Below are 17,916 nucleotides of genomic sequence, written 5' to 3' on the forward strand. Positions count from 1 at the left end.
ATATGTGTCTTTGGGAATTGGCTGAAGGAAAGTTAGAAGTCAAAAAAAAAAAATGAGCAACTTTCTAATTGATTGTTTTCTTTCAACTCCAAGTGTTCATTCAAAAAGCACATGTTCATGAACACCTATGAAGTCTCTTCTCCCCATGGAAATCTTACCCTCATGGAAAATATTTTCTAATGTAAAGAGATATACAGTAAGATAAACATATAAAATATCTTACATGGTGATAAATGCTTTAGAGAAAGATAAAGCAGGAAGGTAGGATATACAATACTGAGAGAAACTTGCAGCTTTAGGATGGCAGGGAAGAATCTGCTGATTAGGTGATATTTGAGAAAGAGGGGAAGGAGATAAGGGATTGGGGTATTAGGATGTCTTAGGGAAGAGCATCCCAAACGTAACAGCAAATGCAAACAACAAGAAAAATGAACATATATGTCATGTTCAAAGAAGAGCTAGGAGGTCAGAGTGGCTGGAACACAGTGAATAATGGAGGTGAAAAGGAAGGCAAGTTCAGAAAAAATCATATAACATCTTGTAAGTTAAAGGAATGATAGTCAATATGAGTAAAATGGGATGTGAATGGAAGGTTTTGAAAAAGGCATAATGTCATCTGACAATGTTTTGAAAGAATAACTCTGGCTTCTATATTGAGAATAAAATGAGAAAGGGTTAGTACGGAAAGGTGAGGAGAGGAACAAAGGAAAGAACAGGGAGATCAGTTATGAATCCATTGAAATAGTTTAGGCCAGAAATCGTGATGACTTTTGTTTATGGTGGTAACAGTAGAGATAATGACAGGTGGTGGCTTGTGAATATATTTTGAAGATAAAGATAACAGAACTTCCTGAGAGAGAGAGAGAGAGAGAGAGAGAGAGAGAGAGAGAGAGTCTCTGTGTGTGTGTATGAAAAATACATATGAGTAAATATATAAGAAAATATATTTTTTTCTTATATATTTACTCATATATTCTTATATATACTCATATATATTTAATTGGTTCACAGTTCTGCAGGCCGTACAGGATGCATAACAGCTTCTGCCTCTGGGGAGGCCTCAGGAAACTTACAATCATAGCAGAAGACAAAGGGAAAACAAGCATATATTACATGGCCAAAGCAGGAGCAAGAGAGAGAGTGGGGAGGAACCACACACTTTTAAACAACCAGATCTCATGAGAACTCACTATACAGTACCAAGAGAGGATAGTACTCACCCATTCATGAGAACTCTGCCCCATGATCCAATCAACTTCCACTCGGCCCCACCTCCAACATTGGGGATTACAGTGAACATGAAATTTGTATGAGGACACAGATCCAAACCATATAAGCAGCCTTTAGTGACCTTGATGAGTAGTTTCCAATGGAATTGGGAGTAAAGGCATAATTGAAAGAGGGATTTGGGTTAAGAGAGAATTAAGGAGAGAAATAGGAGGTAAGAACAAGTCTTAAAAAATGAACAAGTTTCAGCCGGGCGCCGTGGCTCAAGCCTGTAATCCCAGCACTTTGGGAGGCCGAGGCGGGTGGATCACGAGGTCAAGAGATCGAGACCATCCTGGTCAATATGGTGAAACCCCGTCTCTACTAAAACTACAAAAAATTAGCTGGGCATGGTGGCACGTGCCTGTAATCCCAGCTACTCAGGAGGCTGAGGCAGGAGAATTGCCTGAACACAGGAGGCGGAGGTTGCAGTGAGCAGAGATCGCGCCATTGCACTCCAGCCTGGGTAACAGGAGTGAAACTCTGTCTCAAAAAAAAAAAAAAGAACAAGTTTCACATTTGAGGAGAACGAAGAAATGGAATTGAAACTGTGAGTGGGAAATATGGTCAAGAGAGGATGTTTTTAAGATGGGAAAATAATAGCATAGAATACACACAGGAATTACCCAGAAGAGAGGAAGAAATTGGTGTTGCTGGAGAGAGTAGAGCTAATTGCTGGAGCCAGGTCCTTGAGTAGGTGAGAGGGAATGGGATCTGCGGCACACAAGGTGTGATCTGTCATCAGAACAAAGACTAGTGATCCACAGTGTTGGGCACCGATGCAGGCCTGTGGGAAGATATGTTGACAGGAGGCTAGGGAGCAACTGTTTAGTGATTGCTTCGATTTTCTCAGATAAATGAGAAACAAGCTCATCAACTGAGAATGGGGAAGGAGGTGTTGGAGGTGTGAGTAAAGGGGAGAGAATAAAATAGTCATTCAGACTGGAGGTTCTCAAATGTTGCTGCGTACTAAAATTACCTCAGAGAGCATTTAAAACTTCCAAAGTCCAGATTGTAACCAGGACAACTTTACTCAGAATCTTGGGGTGATACCTTGCTTTAGTACTTTTTAAAAATTCCCCAATATTTATGTAAATTTGAGATTGAGTAAGATTGCTGAGTCATACTAGGAGCCAACTTGAAGCTAGTGGTCATGAATTCAGCATGGGACTAGTCAGAGAGATTATGTGTTTTTCTCCAGAAGTTTCAATAGCGTGAGAGTGAACAGTGAATGAGTGGAGAGTTGGTAGTAACCAGGGTTTAAGATATATCAAGTTGGCACAAGACTTGAGAGGCAGCAGAGAAATTTAAAGATATATTCAAAAAAGTAGTTATGATACTCTATGGAGTTTATATTTGATAAGAAGAGAAATGATGATAGGAAGGCCATAGGGGATAGTGAAAAGCCCAGAGATTGAATAGATTGTAGGGCCTGGTAATATCAAAGTTTTGTTGGAATCAGGCACTAGATGGAATCATCTGGAGACTTAGAAGGTGGAAGTCAGGAAGTGTGATATTTAAAACTGAGTTTCTAACAAAATCTATCCTATGACCACAGAACCGAGTGGCTAAGGAAGGGTGGAGGACAAGGTCTCTGGAGTCAAAAAGTTCAGTGAATTACTAGGGCAAGATGGTGAGAGAATTGTTTTCAACAGATATTTAAAGTACCAGAAGTTATGAAAAACATAATATGTTGGAAAGGGTAACCCTTAGATAGGAGCTAAAATCTTCAGGGAGTGAGGGGATGATACTACCCCTCTCACTCCCTGAAGAAAATGAGAGTAGCTCCTCATTTTCCTACTTTCACAGATACTGATTCCATCTTTAGACATTTTGAACAATGCAACAACATGAATTTTCTTATACTTTATTTAATATACTTTCATGTGTAGCCAGGTACCAGCATGTTCTTTTTTACCCTATTTTATTCTGGTTATTAGTAATTCACTAGTTTCTAAAGCTAATTGTGTTATTGCTTTTTACACTTGAAATATCCAGTCATTATTTGTACAGAGACAATTTTTCTTCTTGAAAGAATATATCTCTTAGCTGAAAGAATGGTCCAGAATGGTAATCAAATTATTCTCCATTGAGAATACCTTTTTGCTTCTCTAGCTCTCCCCTTTGACATTAGCCTTAATCTGATAGCAAAATCAGCAATCCTAAAACTAAAGGAAAAATAATGATGTTTCTGAAAAGAGAGAGTTAGAGAAATTACCAGCACACCGAATATGTATTTCAAAAAATACCACATATCTGAATATGTATTTCAGTCTCTTGGGTAACAAGCTTGTTGTTGTGATGGTTGTTTTTTTTTCCCTTTGGTAATGGCAGTATATTCTGGGGAAAAAAATGCAATATGTTGATTTTTTTAAAAGCCTATTAAATATTTCCAAAGTTAAAAATACCTGAAGCCCTTAATCTACCACATGAAATTGTAAATGATCCCTAGTGGTGGAGTTCTCTGTGTTCCAAGTTCATCAGAGTTGACTGATGGATATTTTCAGATCGTTCCTGACGTTATAGCACATTTGAACAATGAGGATTTGGGGTATAGTGTACAAATGCTCATCTTTCTGTGACTGAGATGGCAGAGCCTTTCAGCTGAGACTCGGTGAGATTTACTACCTCTATCTATATCAATCACCAAACATGCAAATCATCTTGACTCCCAGAAGAGCCATGGCTCATTCATGGAAATAGAATGGTTCTCTGTCACTTGGCTTGAACTCTCTTCTTGCACCTCCCATCTTTTACACAGACTGTTTCACAAATGTGAACAAACTGATTTCTCTGCCATTCCAGTTTTCCCATCTCTTCAAATTGATGTCTTTTCCAGCACGTCTTTACTGATTAAGCTAGATCATATTCCCACTCTATTAAATGTTACTGACCATTCTTACCCACTCATATTTATATATCAAGTTAAACATTTGTTAACATGTATGAAGTTTATTATAATCAGTCTGTGTTCTCTGCTTAAATTATCCTACTTTTCTTATGTAATTCTTTTGTCAAACATGTATAACTTGGAGTTGGAATAGCCTAGTGTAGATCTTGAATCTTACTCTCTGCATCTTCTGCCACATTGTCCATTTATGATGCTTGTAATTAGTGTGTAGATTTGATGTTTTAAGTGAAATATTCCAGAGCAAGAGTTTTCCGTCAAGAGGGAGTTCACAGCTGTGTTGAGAACAGATGCACATTTGAGTCACCTGAGTATTTTTTTTTAGTTTTATACAGCACATACATTCCTTATTTCTAGACTACTTCCACAAAGAAATCTGTTAAGGCTCAAGGGTCAAGCATCTCAAACCTGATACAATTTTATGCTCAGATCAGGCACAGTGGCTCACACCTGTAATTCCAGCACTTTGAGAGGTCAAAGCAGGAGGGTCTCTTGAGTTCAAGAGTTTGAGTCCAGTCTGGGCAACATAGCAAGACCTTGCTTGTCTCTACTAAAAATTAAAAAAAATTAAAAATAGCATGGTGGTGCATGCCTGTAGTCCTAGCTACTCAGGAGACAGAGGCAGGAGGACCACTTGAGCCTGGAAGATTGAGGCTACCATGAGCTATGGTTGTGCCACTGCACTCCAGCCTGAGGGACAGAGTGAGACCCGTCTCAAAAAAATTTTTTTGCTTAGTCCCATACTGTAGGTGGAATGAGTCTGGCTTCTAATGGCCTGCCTTGATAAGAGGTTACGTGCACTGTCTTGCACATCATGCCATGTCCCTCAAAGGAGGACTCCTTATTAACATTGACACTAAATAATTGATAAGCTAATTATGGAGTTTAATATACCTGTAAAGGATACTAAAATGATCTAAAAATCTCCTGGGTTTTTTCTTTTCACAGACAAGTGTATTGAAACAGTCCTCTTTCAGACTCCTAAACGAATACTTTTTCTATGATGCCATACTACCTTTAAAATAATTGTTTGCTGATAGCTAGCTATATGCAAAGAAATATATTAAGGCATTAAAAATGTTTGAAGATATGATTTATTCCTCAAGGCCCTTAACATCCAGTTGACAAGATAATGTAAACTACTCATGCCTCTCTTAACACTTCGTAGCAAGATGTCTATATTTAGTGATGATCTATATTGTGTTTTCTTCTCTTCTCCTTTCAGCCCTGTCTTCTTGTTTACCATCTGAGTGTGGTAAAAATGTAGCTCTACCTTTCTTCCCAGTGCTGAAATAGGGCCTGGCTCATAGTTGGCATTCACTGAAGTTAGGAGAAGGACTGAAGAGAAGCCTGCACTTTCTGCTTTTTGTATATGCTCTTCACTAATCCCGAAGTACCCTAACCCAACCCCTAATTATCTCCAGCTCTTTAAACCCTACCTATATCCCTTTCACTTTTGCTTGCCTCACTGCTCAAACCCCTCTCCCATCACTGCTTTTGGGTTTGCAGCTACTTCCTGTCCCTGTTTTATCCTATTGTATTTATGCATATGCATTGAGCGTTTACTAAAATCTTACAATATACCAGTCCCTTAAATAAGAACTGAGGGATAAAGCAGATATCCCTCTAATTTGAGGGTACTTCCTTTTCTATTTTTATTCCTTAACTAATCAGTGCCACCAAATATGATTAGGGAGCAAGGTATCTGTTTTCTCTTTCAGTTTCATTATTCTAAAGACAACATGTTCAGTGTAGATGCTGTGTATCTTTTGCCTGTTTAAATTTACAGTTATTTTCCAGTGGTGCTGCCTAACTCTTTGCTGATACCTATACTTTACATTAGGTCACCTGGGCAGCTTGCTACAATCATCTATGAGAAGGTTCCTCAGGAACCCACCAGTGGGCACTAGAATCAAAACTTGACTTCATTCTTATAATTTCCTCATTTATAATATGGGGATAATCATAATACCTTCCTTATGGAGTTCTTGTGAGGATTAACTGAGTCATTGCATGTAAAGCACTTGAAATACAGGAAACAGTCTGTAAATATTATTATTCGTATAGCGTTCTTCAGTAGCCAAAATATAACACCACACTATTTGCATTCAGTACCTATCTGTTGTGGAAGCTTCTCTTTGAACAAGGGTATGTATTTCATTTACTTTTAACATTTTGCTTAGTTGCCTACAGGCAAAGAGAGGTACCAATAAATTGAATTCTGCATCTTGGATCATAAGGTAAGTGCTGAAATGCAATGATGTAACCACAAGATCAGAGCTTCTGCCACTAAACCTGAGTGTCATCAACCTTACTGGTTCTTTACTTAGATACTCTTGTCCAAAGGTCTTAAACATATCGGCAATACTAGCATGCACCATTCTATTATTATTTTATTAAATTTAAATAAAAAGCCTACAGCACCCGGTGTTCCCAGCCAATCTCCCATTCAAGCACTAACCAGGCCCAATCCTGCTTAGCTTCTAAGATCAGATGAGACCAGTCGTGTTCAGGATGGTATGGCCATAGACTCATGAATCACTCTTAACTAGAGAGCAATACATTTTAGCTAGGAAAAATCCTGAATTCAACTATCATTACACATAATGTAAATATGTTTAACCATATTAAATAACTTCTCCAAATATGAAACACACATGCATATCATTTGGTCTGGATGGATCCTTGACTGCTATTTACTTTGCTGAAGTGTCCATCTCTCTATCCACATTTGAATTATTTAAATTACTTGGAGAGCCAAGGTGGCCCCCAGACTAAAATTCCCCCAATTGTCCTTCCACTGCTACTTGTTCATGTAGTAATTTTCTCCATCCTGAACACAGACATTGGAGTATTCTACTCCAAAGGGGCGCTAGGATTTTTATGTCTTCCCCTTTCCCAGTCCTTCTGACAACTCTCCCTCCATCGTTTAAAGCAGTGTTAAAATTATCCAAATGTACATCATTGCCTCTTTCTACTTTCAGTATTCCTCTAGCAGTGCCGCTAATCTAAAGCATATGTTCCTGATTTCCCTTCCCTCGTGACTTATGATTTATAATGGATTAGCATGAGCCTAGGAACAATGTACTTCTTCTTACCCCAGACATATTTAGAGATTTCCAATTTACGGCAACATAGGAGTTTGTCATGGGAGCAATTTGTCCATCTATTTTTATTATATTTTAGTCAACACTGCATATTTCTACATCATATTATTCTGATATAAATAAGAATCATAAAACAAAAATAAGTATTCATTATTTTCTTGGTATTTATCTTATCCACTGAGTAGCTTTGACTATACTTAAAAAAAATTTCTTCACTTATTTAACAGATTAAAAATTATAATTTGTAATTAATTAATTGGTAGTAATATAATGAGCAAATGAAAGTATGTCACAAAAATCTTCCCGAAAATGTTCCTACAACATAAGTACAGACAACTCTGAGATTTCTGGAAGTTAGTACATGGAAGGCCTAACCAATATTATTGTCAATATTTTAAATTTACCACTTCAGGTAGGATAAAGGATGTTAAAATATTTTTCTTTGAATATTTAATATCACTAATAGGACCAAGAACATTAGAATTCATGTGTGTAACATAAGCTCAAAGTTCTAGAGCAGTACTATTCAATAGAATTTTCTGCAGCAATGCATATTTTCTATATCTACACTCTCCAAAATCTAAGCAACTAGCCACATGTGGCTATCGAGCACCAGAAAAGTGGTTAGTGTAACTGACCTGATGTTGAATTTTAAATTGTCTATAAATTTCACTAATTTGATTAAATTATAAATTTAATTATAAATAAGTACATGGGGCTATTGTCTACCATACTGGATGAATAGTAAAACTTTAGAGACTTCCAAGTTTCTCTTGATTGTAATTCACACAAGTCTGGGTTATCTTGTGGTCATTCTCAAGCCAATGTCACACTACAAAGCAACACAAATCCTATATTAAAACAACCATGTAAAATGACCTATAAGAAACTGCCATAACACCCTGAATAATTATTTTGATATTTACTGTTTTGCAAGAGTGTCAAAATATTTAAGATCCTTTTCACACATCTTTCCCCTTGAAGACCTCTCACTGTGCTTCTTCAGTGCTTTCTTCTTGTTTCCCCTCCAAACATTTTCCCCCAACTGACCTATACATCTCAGGCATCCTTCCCTTCTCTGATTCTCATCTATTCTCTAGACCTTTTAAGATCTGTCACTTTATCCATTATCCTCACACACCAACAGGTTCCTGATCATGCACACTAAACATAAAATCCTCATCCCCAGAGAAGGGATTTGCTATCTGTCACAAGAATAAATATTTGTAAAGGCTAAATTGTGGGCTATATATTAGAATCATTTCTAGATGTCACCATTTTTTCATCCTCTAGGCTAGATTATTTCTAATCTGAATTTCATGAAGCCTCTAGAGTTTAAGAAAAAAGCTAATGCTTATTGAATGCTTTGAGTAGTAGCAGCACCTCAAGACAATAAAAACATCTCAAGGTCTCTTCCATCTCTTTGATCTGATGAAAAAATGAATAATAATGTAAACTGGGTATGATACAAACCAATGAGCAAATCACTTTTTAAGTGAAATTAATTAACAGGGGAAAATATTTTAAAAGGATGCCCTTTTTCTTCCCTGGATTGGGAGCTTATCCTTTAGACTTTAGGTTGTGTTCATTTGGGATACAGTCAACAAATATTTTTTGAACCTTGACTGTGTGTTAGGCACTGTTTTAAAATGATTTTATTTGTATTGGTAATAAAAAGATGATGGTCCTTGCCCATATAGAGCTTACAAATGTTAAAGGAGGCAGAGAGAAAACAAGAAAATCTATAACCTAAATATAAAATTACCAATTGTGATCACCGTAATTAGCAATTGATGGGGTTGAATAATAGAGTAGCAGGATGAAGATGCCGTACTAACACATGGCCATTAGCAACTAAGTCATCCTCCATAACACATAGGCATAGAGATGTTCTTTATGGTTTTGTAGATTTGGTGTTAGTGTAACTCATCCTTTTCTATATTATGTATTGCCATCCTTAAATGGTCTTTGGTAAACCACATCTGAATTTTTGTTCAGCAAATGTGAAATAAAGACTTCAGCTTATCCTGTGTACGTGCTGAATGCCAATTAACAATTCAGTATGAATAACATTTCCATCTTTACCTAATGAGCACATTTTAAAAAAAATTGTCCATTTTATAAAAATGAGTAGAAATTGAAAAATGCAATGCTGATGATGCTAAGAAAGGTAGACTCATGAAGATTATTATGCATATTGTATTAGCCTCAGGTGGCTCTAAATGCATTAGATATAAGCTGGTAGACAGTGGGCTACATAAGGAAGAAAAATAAAATCAAAGAAGACATAAAACTTGCTGACACTGCAACAACCTCAAAGTTGTGCCTGAAAGAGGAGATTTAATTGAGAGTTTTTTAAAAACTAGATGCTAGGTCTTATACAATAGAAACTTGTTTCCAGTCATGTGAGTCTATTAAAAATTTTCCCATTAAGAATTTATTTTAAAATTCTTAATTTTTGTAGAAATTACATGAAATATGTCTTATAGATTGTTTTATCCCCGAAAGTGTTATTTCTTCCCATTTTATACCTAATAAGGTTGAGTAAATGGAGGAACATAATATAACTAGAAAACTGCATAGATAAGATTAAAATGTAGAATGTTTTGGCTTCAAAGTCTATGTTATTATTAGTTCATGACTTATTTATAAAAATATATGTATCAGTGATTTTAGTGGATTATCACAAAACTGGGTTCTTCCTTCACTTATGTAGACAGAAATAAAAAGTGAAATTATAACATAGAAGGGAATAATTTGAAATGTACTCATTGTTCTTGCTGTTTCAAAAATGAGAATTTTATATTATTTTCTTTTTAAAACACAATCTACTTTCCTGCACAGAAAAATATATCCATTTTTCTTTAGAAATTTACTAAATTTTTAATTTGCTAATCCCAAGGGAAGGATTATTTTCTTAGGATTAAGTGTAGTCAATTGGTATTACGATGTTGGGAAGTAAAGTGCAGAATTCTATTAAAGACTTAGTGATTTGGATTTGTCAGAGAAGAGCCACTCTCTGATGTAATTTGCATGGTGATGTGTGTGCACAGTTCTGTTTTAGCTTGGAGACTTTATCTTTGAATTTTCACTGAGAAGATATTGGCTTATTCCTATTTTAGAATCTGGTTAGCCATTACCCTGGACACACATATAGAGAAAGAGTAACTCCTTAGTACATGTGCTATTGAAATATTGCCTATGATCAGTGCCTCCTTGGGGAATGTGGGTTTTTTGTTAAGAGTCTGAAAGTCTATTTAGGAAAGTTGTTTTCAAAGAGTGTCCTGAAGGTTACTTGGTATGACTTAACAGCAATGTCAATTTAACAGTAGTTTGCCTTGCAGAATCCTGGATCTATCAGAGATTCAGTTCTCTATGCTGTGTGGGAAAATTATACTGGCTGATTTTGGGAGAAGTTACTGTGGGAACACATTTTGGCACATTTCTGCTGAAGCCAGAAACCTGGATGCCTTGTTCTTTGTGAGATATCAAAAATAAAAATTCATGAAATTCTGACATCCTGCCTGCTCCCTTATCTGGGTTAAATGCTGTGGTAAACTTCTCTTTCAGTTGAAATATTTGAAAAGAAAAGCAATGCACATGCACAGACTCACATTTACAGTACACACACACACACACATATCTTTACTTGAACTGTCTTGTTGAATCCTATTTACTGAACTCATATACTGCTTCTTCCCAAGGAATATAGAATATTACTCTTATTAAGACATGACACACATATCCTGACTGATGAGCTACCCTCTCAATTCTCCTTGCTGGTTTATTGGATTAAAATAGAGAAGCAGAAGTATTACATACGAGGAATATGTTGACAGTTGGTGGGTTTTATTTTGATAATTTCACCAACTATATGAATTGACTTTGTCAGTCATTAAAGTAAGGGTGCTGAATGCCCTCTGTGTGTGCATCAGGACAAGTGGTCTAATCAAGTTCAACTGTTCTGTGTCTATTTGACTCAGCTTAATTAAAATTCAGCCCTGCTTTGGAGCAAGCCACAGTGGGTTGGCAGACCTTCAAAGAGCTATATTGCAGCAAACAATAAAAGTGATAAAGGCACACAATAGCAATCAATACAATACAAATGCCCCTGTTACAAATCCAGTGGAAAGTGATTGCTTGAAACATTCTTGTCCACTTCTCATCATAAAATTAAAGTTTTTGCATCACTTCATTTGTAAGTTTGCCTACTCTCCTTGTCAATGGGCTTGCTGTTATAGTTTTTTTTTTTTTTTTTGTTACTACTAATGGAGTGAAAGAAAATGATAGTAAGATAAATCTGCTCAATACACATAAAATACTTTTTAAATTTTTACATCTTTTGTTTTATTTTTTACACATATGGGTGAAAACTTACTCGAAGGATTTTTACCTGTATGAGGAAAACAGCCATAATTCATCCTCCATTCATTTGTAGTGGAGGGGGTATATTCTTGGTGATCATCCCTTTTTTTTTTTTTTTCCAGTCCACTGTTTTTGGCTGGCTGCCACAGTCCCAGATTTTCTCACAAACTGCCATCTGGCATTCTTGCTGTCCCTCACATATAGCTTTGTCAGGACCTCCTCCAAGCAGGCTGGAGAATTTCACAGCTTGGGGGCATGGGAGTATACACGAAGTTGCAGCCACTTCAGGGTTGATTTCTCACCTACAACCCACATATCTGTCATTGCTAGATGTTTAGTGGAAAGAGCTGCTAGGGCACTGGAGATTAGGGGAACTGGAAAAAAGTATCAACTCACCTCTGATGAGCTGTATTTTTTAGCCACTCTGCATTTGAAGAACAGAGTTTTTAAAAACCTAATCTCTGTATTTTACATAATTATCGTGCAACATCACTGTGGGTAAATTATTATGAAAGATGCTTCTAAAAATGCAAGATGGAGATATTGATAGCATAATATCTCTTATAGCACACATGATTGTTATACCATCTCAAAGTTTTCAGTAAGTGCTTTTATCTAGTAATACTGAATCTGCATATATAATTGCACAATGTAACTAAGATATAAGAGAAGGGAAGTTTCACATTGCATTCACAATACATACATGAGGCCACCAATTGTAGAAATCTGTAGGAAGTGTTTTTGTTACAGTTTTCAACCCAGTGAAACACCATCTCTTCCGTGTGTATGCTTTAGGTTTCATTTTGGCTTCCGGGCTTTAATGAATATAGTTCTTATAAAGGTATGTTTCATCATTGTATTAACTACATCACTGACTCCAGTAGCTGAAAGAGATACACTGGGATAGAGCCATCACAACTGTTCACAAAATTCTGGCCAATGGAACGGTCAGTCACAAGGCCAAGATTTTGTGAACTGTGTCTATGGCTGTATTTCAGCACATCTCTTATCTTCTGGAGTAGAAGTCACATGCTTTTCATTTCTTTTATATTTCACCCATTACCTACTTATTGCCCTAAATCATCCTAAACTTTAATTGTTTTGTTATTCTGTTCAAATCATAAATGGCACAAAATAAATTTTAAAACACTATTTAATTATTAACATAAGCATCATGCTCTCTTAACATGCTGAAAAATATGATACTTTCAAGTGAGAGAAGCCAGATCCAGTGCTAATTTTAATTTGAGATGCCATGTTAAGATAACTTAATAGCAAGTAGAAAAGACGTACACCTGTACTGATATACTGACATACTGACACATATACAAGGTTCAATGAGATTCCTACTGTAGAGTGTTGACTGTGACATTTACATTTTGTATCAAATAATTGTATAGATTCTATAAAGCAAAATTGTAAACACAACGAACATCATTTCTTTCTTAGATAATTTAATCAAGATTTTCCTGTGAACATAAAATATGGAATAGTCAGTGGTTAATATTTTTTTGGAAATTTCCATCATGCTATAATAAATATTTTGGGAAGACAAACTTCTTAAAAATAAAATTTTGTTAAAATGTGTCATGAATATATTGCTCAAATTTATTCCAATATAGTTTATGATGGAAAAATTATTTCTAAGTAGTTAAAACAGTTATAACAAATGCCAGTGAATATCAGGTTAAACAAGTTTGCAATACTTTCAAGACATGCAGTAATTTGGTAAATTATTGTATTTTAACAACAGATATATTTTCTGATGTTTTTTATGTTCTGAATTTTAGTGTGTAGAACTTACATTATAGTAACTAAACAAAAGTCTCAAAGGGTATTGTTTCTCCAAAGCCAAAAACAAATGAAAAATTAGATGGACCAGGGGCCCCCAGGTCGGCACCCCTACTTTCCAATTGAACAGTTGTTTCATTCCTAAGTGGATGTGACCATAATCTGCTTTGAGAATTATAGTCAAAGTTTATCAGTCTTTGTTTCAGTCAGTCCAGCTTCTGAGCCAAATCCTTCAGCTTTCCTTTGAGATCATATCTAGAATAAGCTTACCTTGTATTACATCTCAGAAATTTTCTGAAACTAAATCGGGGATAGTATCATTGGTAAGTAAACTCTTGTTGATCTGGATAGGAGATATCTGCCTGAAATGTGAATTAATCTAAAATCCTTAGACATGTTAAATAGTTTTCTATTTCAGTGAAACAGACAAGTATTCACTGATTCTTTTCAGTTTGTTATCTGAAGCTTAAGTTTACTACTTTGTTTTTTCCTGTTGCTCACTTTTGACCTGTGACTAAGAGTGAGGCTGAAGATAGATACCATCAAATTGCTAAAGGAGAAACAAAGTAGGTAGGATCAGGGGCCAGCCACTCTGCCAATGACTGTCAAGATTTTTCTATATACAAGGTCAACCAATGGCAAATACATGTGAGACCCGGATGTCTCCAAGTATAGAATCAAAATGCCAGATTTGAGCATCCTGTGTGGCTCACCCAACAGTGATGGTATCCATATATAAGATGGTTTTATTTTGTACTGCTTTCAGTGCAAAATAAAGGAGTTCATATTAACTCTTTGGAGGCCTTTGAATAGGGATTTTTTTTTTCTTCTGTAATTTCAAATACCTCAATGCCAGTGAGATATGAAACTCATAGCAATAACTTCTCCTACAATTAGGGACAAATATTATAATTTGGAAAAGTAGATAGATGACAAAACAAATATGCATGAAGATACACATCTTCAAATATAAATGCTTTGTTAATGGAGGCTTGGTCATAGAAATCAGAAATATATAGCTTGTTTGCTGTTATATCAACCTGCATGACTGTGATTCTGTTCTAAATGTAAGTCTTGTCTCGATTTTTGAATTTCTTATGGAGTCTTTTAAAGAGACAGGAACATATCAATAGAAGAAACAGATTCTACTGTGTGTATGCTTGTGTTTATGTATGAGAACATTCACAAAATATTCATACTTTTAAACTAACTCCCACAGAAAAATTTAAAACTATAAACACTTAAAACATGACTGGCAAGAGCTTCAAAAGCCTGAGAACTCTATGCTTATCAGATGAAAGAAGAAGCAGTATTATGAAAATATATCTGGATACCATAAGATAATTTCAAAGTACATCAAGTAAAAACAGTGCGAGGGGCTCTTTGTTCATCTGACCTTATATTTTATAACAACTCAACCTTTGATTCCATGATAAATAGAGTATCAAAATCCCATAATGTCAGAGTTGTATTGCATCTTTGATCTTTCTGAAATGTTATATATGTCAAGATAAAAAATCTTGAACTTTGATGGTAATAATAAAATGCAAATATTTTTATTAAAACTAGCTATTTTGCAAAGACTGAAATAATGTTAAAGTATTTGTTTTTCAAGAATTATATGCAGATATAAGTATATTTGAATAGCATAGAATTTAGAAACAAATTATTGCTAATCAGAGTTCTAGGATAGACTTTTATATTTAGATTTAATATTTTTAAAATAAAAATTTTCAAAATGCAAATTGAAATATTACATGGATGCACACCATATTATGCACAAGTAGTGTTTATGTTTTGTTTAACAATCATTTATTGGATGTCTTTTTTTGTGGGAGATGCTGTAGTAGGCACTAGTAATTATGTGAGTAATAAAACAGATGCAATCCATGACATTGTGGACTTACTTTCAAGTTTGGTCCTATAAAACTTGGTGCTCTTTCAATCAAATATAAGTTGAATTATTGGCTTCAATTTTTATTGACTAAATCAATGAGAATTTCAATACCTTAGGAGAAAGCTATGGCTTAGATAGAATATAAAACTTGGTAATCAATAATGCAACTAGGAAACAAAACCAAGCCTGCCTGACTCTCAATTCAGTAATGTCCCCATTATTCTAGAGTGGATAATAAATGTATAAGTATGAATTTAAAATTGCAGAGTATGGTATAAATAACAATTGCCTTTATAATTGCTATTTAATTTGATTTAATATTCCTTGACGATTTTATTTATATAATTAACATTTATTGAGTGCCTATTATTCGGCACATGTAGTTTGAGATCTTGGGGATATTTTCAGGAACAAGAAAATACGTCACACTTGTCAGAGTGCTGAAGTTCTAGCACGAAAATATGGACATTAAACAAATACTTGAGAAAATGTTAACTAGTGCTAAGCACTATGGCAATAAATAAATCACAGAAACTACTTTAAACTAGATGTCCAGGAAGTCTTTCCCAAGTGGCCCTGAATGACTAAAAGAGCCAGGCATGCTAAAATGTGGGGAAGAATGTTTGAGAAAGAAAGAAAGAAAATCTAGTGCCAAGCTCCGAGAATGGAATGAGGTTAGTATGATCAAAGGTCCAAGAGAAGTCAAGTGTGGCTGGAGCACTAGTTTTTAAAAGGTGATTACTAGACCAGCAACCTCATCATCCAAGAATTTAACAGCATTCTAGGCATGTTGATTTCCTTGATTTGAAAATTATGCAAAAAAATTGTGATTCAGTAAGACCTTAACATTCAGAGAAATTGAGTAAAGGATATTTCATTGTCCTTGGGGGCAGGATTTCATTGTTCTGTTTCTTGCAGTTTTTTGGGCAAGTTTGAAAATATTTGCAAATGAAAATTTAAAAAAGAAACAAGCAATTATACAGGTAAAATGAACGTTTTTAAGCAGTGCAGGCAGTGGAATACCATGATCTATTTTGGGTTTTAAGAAAAATATTCTTGCTATATGATATGAAAAATGGATTAGAAGAGGGAATTTAATACAAACACAATGACCAGTGAAGGAGCTGTTGCCATTGTCCAGAGGAGACATGACGGTGGCTGGGACTGGAGTGGTGGCAGTAGAGATGAGCTGTGGGCAAGTGGATCCAAGATAATGTAATTTGAACATACAGTTGACAAGGCTTACTGATGGATTGATCGTGAGAAGAAGTAACAGAAATAGAAAAGTCAAGGATGCTTAAGTTTCAGACCAGAACCACTGGCTTGATGCTAGTGATATTTATTTATTGAGAAGACAAAGATTGAAATAGGAGGTTGTCAGATAATGGCACTTGATTAATTTTTGTAAGTAAAGTGTTGAAGGAAATCTAAATAGACAGTTTGCATTATCTTTGAATATTTGTGATTAGTAGCTCTAGTGACAAATTTAGCTTGATGACTGCCATATTGTCTATAACTCACTTGATTATTCTCATATTTTTCCTGATTTTTTTTTGTTGAATGCAGTTTTAGAACATTAAATTGTGCCATGCATTAAATAAAATAATGAAATAATGCCAATAAGAACTCTTAATTTGCTCTTGTAAATTTTTTAACGTAATTTATTATTTTATTCAACAGATACTTGTGGAGTGGCCACTTTGTACCAGTACTCTTTTAATCGCTGGAAATATAATACTGAACAAATAGGCTGAAATATCTGCCCTGGTAGAGCTTTCATTCTAGTACATTCTAGAATGAGGCAATTTAAGAAAAAAAGTATGATATGTGGGGAAATAGTTTAAACAAGAAGTAAAATGACTATTAAGTCAGATAATGCCAAGGATATGGACAAAATTGAAGCCAATAAAGAGCATGGATAACATGAGAAAGGAAGGGTTTGAGTCTGGAGGGAGTTTTAACTTAAAATAAGGTCACTAGGAAAGACCTCTTTGATTAAGAGTTAAGGGATGAAGTCACAAGGGTATCTGCTGAAAGAGCATTTCAGACAGAAGAAAGAATAAAGGCAAAGTCCTATTGGTGGCAGGCAGGGTAAGTGATGGGCAAAGTGCAAAGAAGAGTGGTCATAAAAGTGGGGAAACAGGCCAATATGTAGGGGGCTTTGTATGCTTACTTCAAAGATGACCCTGTGATTGCCTGAATGACTGGAAGAATGGCATTACCATTTATGGAAATGGAGAAGACAGTCGAAAGAGCAGGTCTGGATTGTGAGCATGTTTCTAAGGTCATTTTGGATCTGATAAATTTGATATGCCCTTTAGACTTCCAAGTAGAGATGCCAGTGGCTGGTAGGATCTAAGAGATCATCAATCACATGAGAGGCCCACACTTCTGAATAGCAAATATTGTTGTATCAAATTAAGCAGTTATATTTCAGGGTTTTTTGTGTTTGTTGCTTTTACTGAGGAATTAATATACAGGAATAAGTCACTGATAGGTTTAAATGCAGTGAAGAGTGATTTTCTCAATTCTTAGGAGAATTTGGATCAGAATAATTTTATTTCAATGAAAAATCTGAAATC

At 35.3% G+C, this 17,916-nt stretch overlaps 1 protein-coding gene and 1 pseudogene across 1 annotated transcript in view; one reads left to right on the plus strand and one right to left on the minus strand.

Moving 5' to 3' along the window:
- IL1RAPL1 (interleukin 1 receptor accessory protein like 1) overlaps positions 1-17,916 on the plus strand; it is a 1,311,893-nt gene that overhangs the window by 396,014 nt on the left and 897,963 nt on the right. The window lies entirely within an intron of this gene.
- Positions 6,587-6,705, minus strand: LOC116556830 (annotated as a pseudogene).

The sequence above is a fragment of the Sapajus apella genome, unplaced genomic scaffold (assembly GCF_009761245.1).
Source record: "Sapajus apella isolate SASKATOON/1434 unplaced genomic scaffold, GSC_monkey_1.0 scaffold17, whole genome shotgun sequence".
NCBI lineage: Eukaryota > Metazoa > Chordata > Mammalia > Primates > Cebidae > Sapajus > Sapajus apella.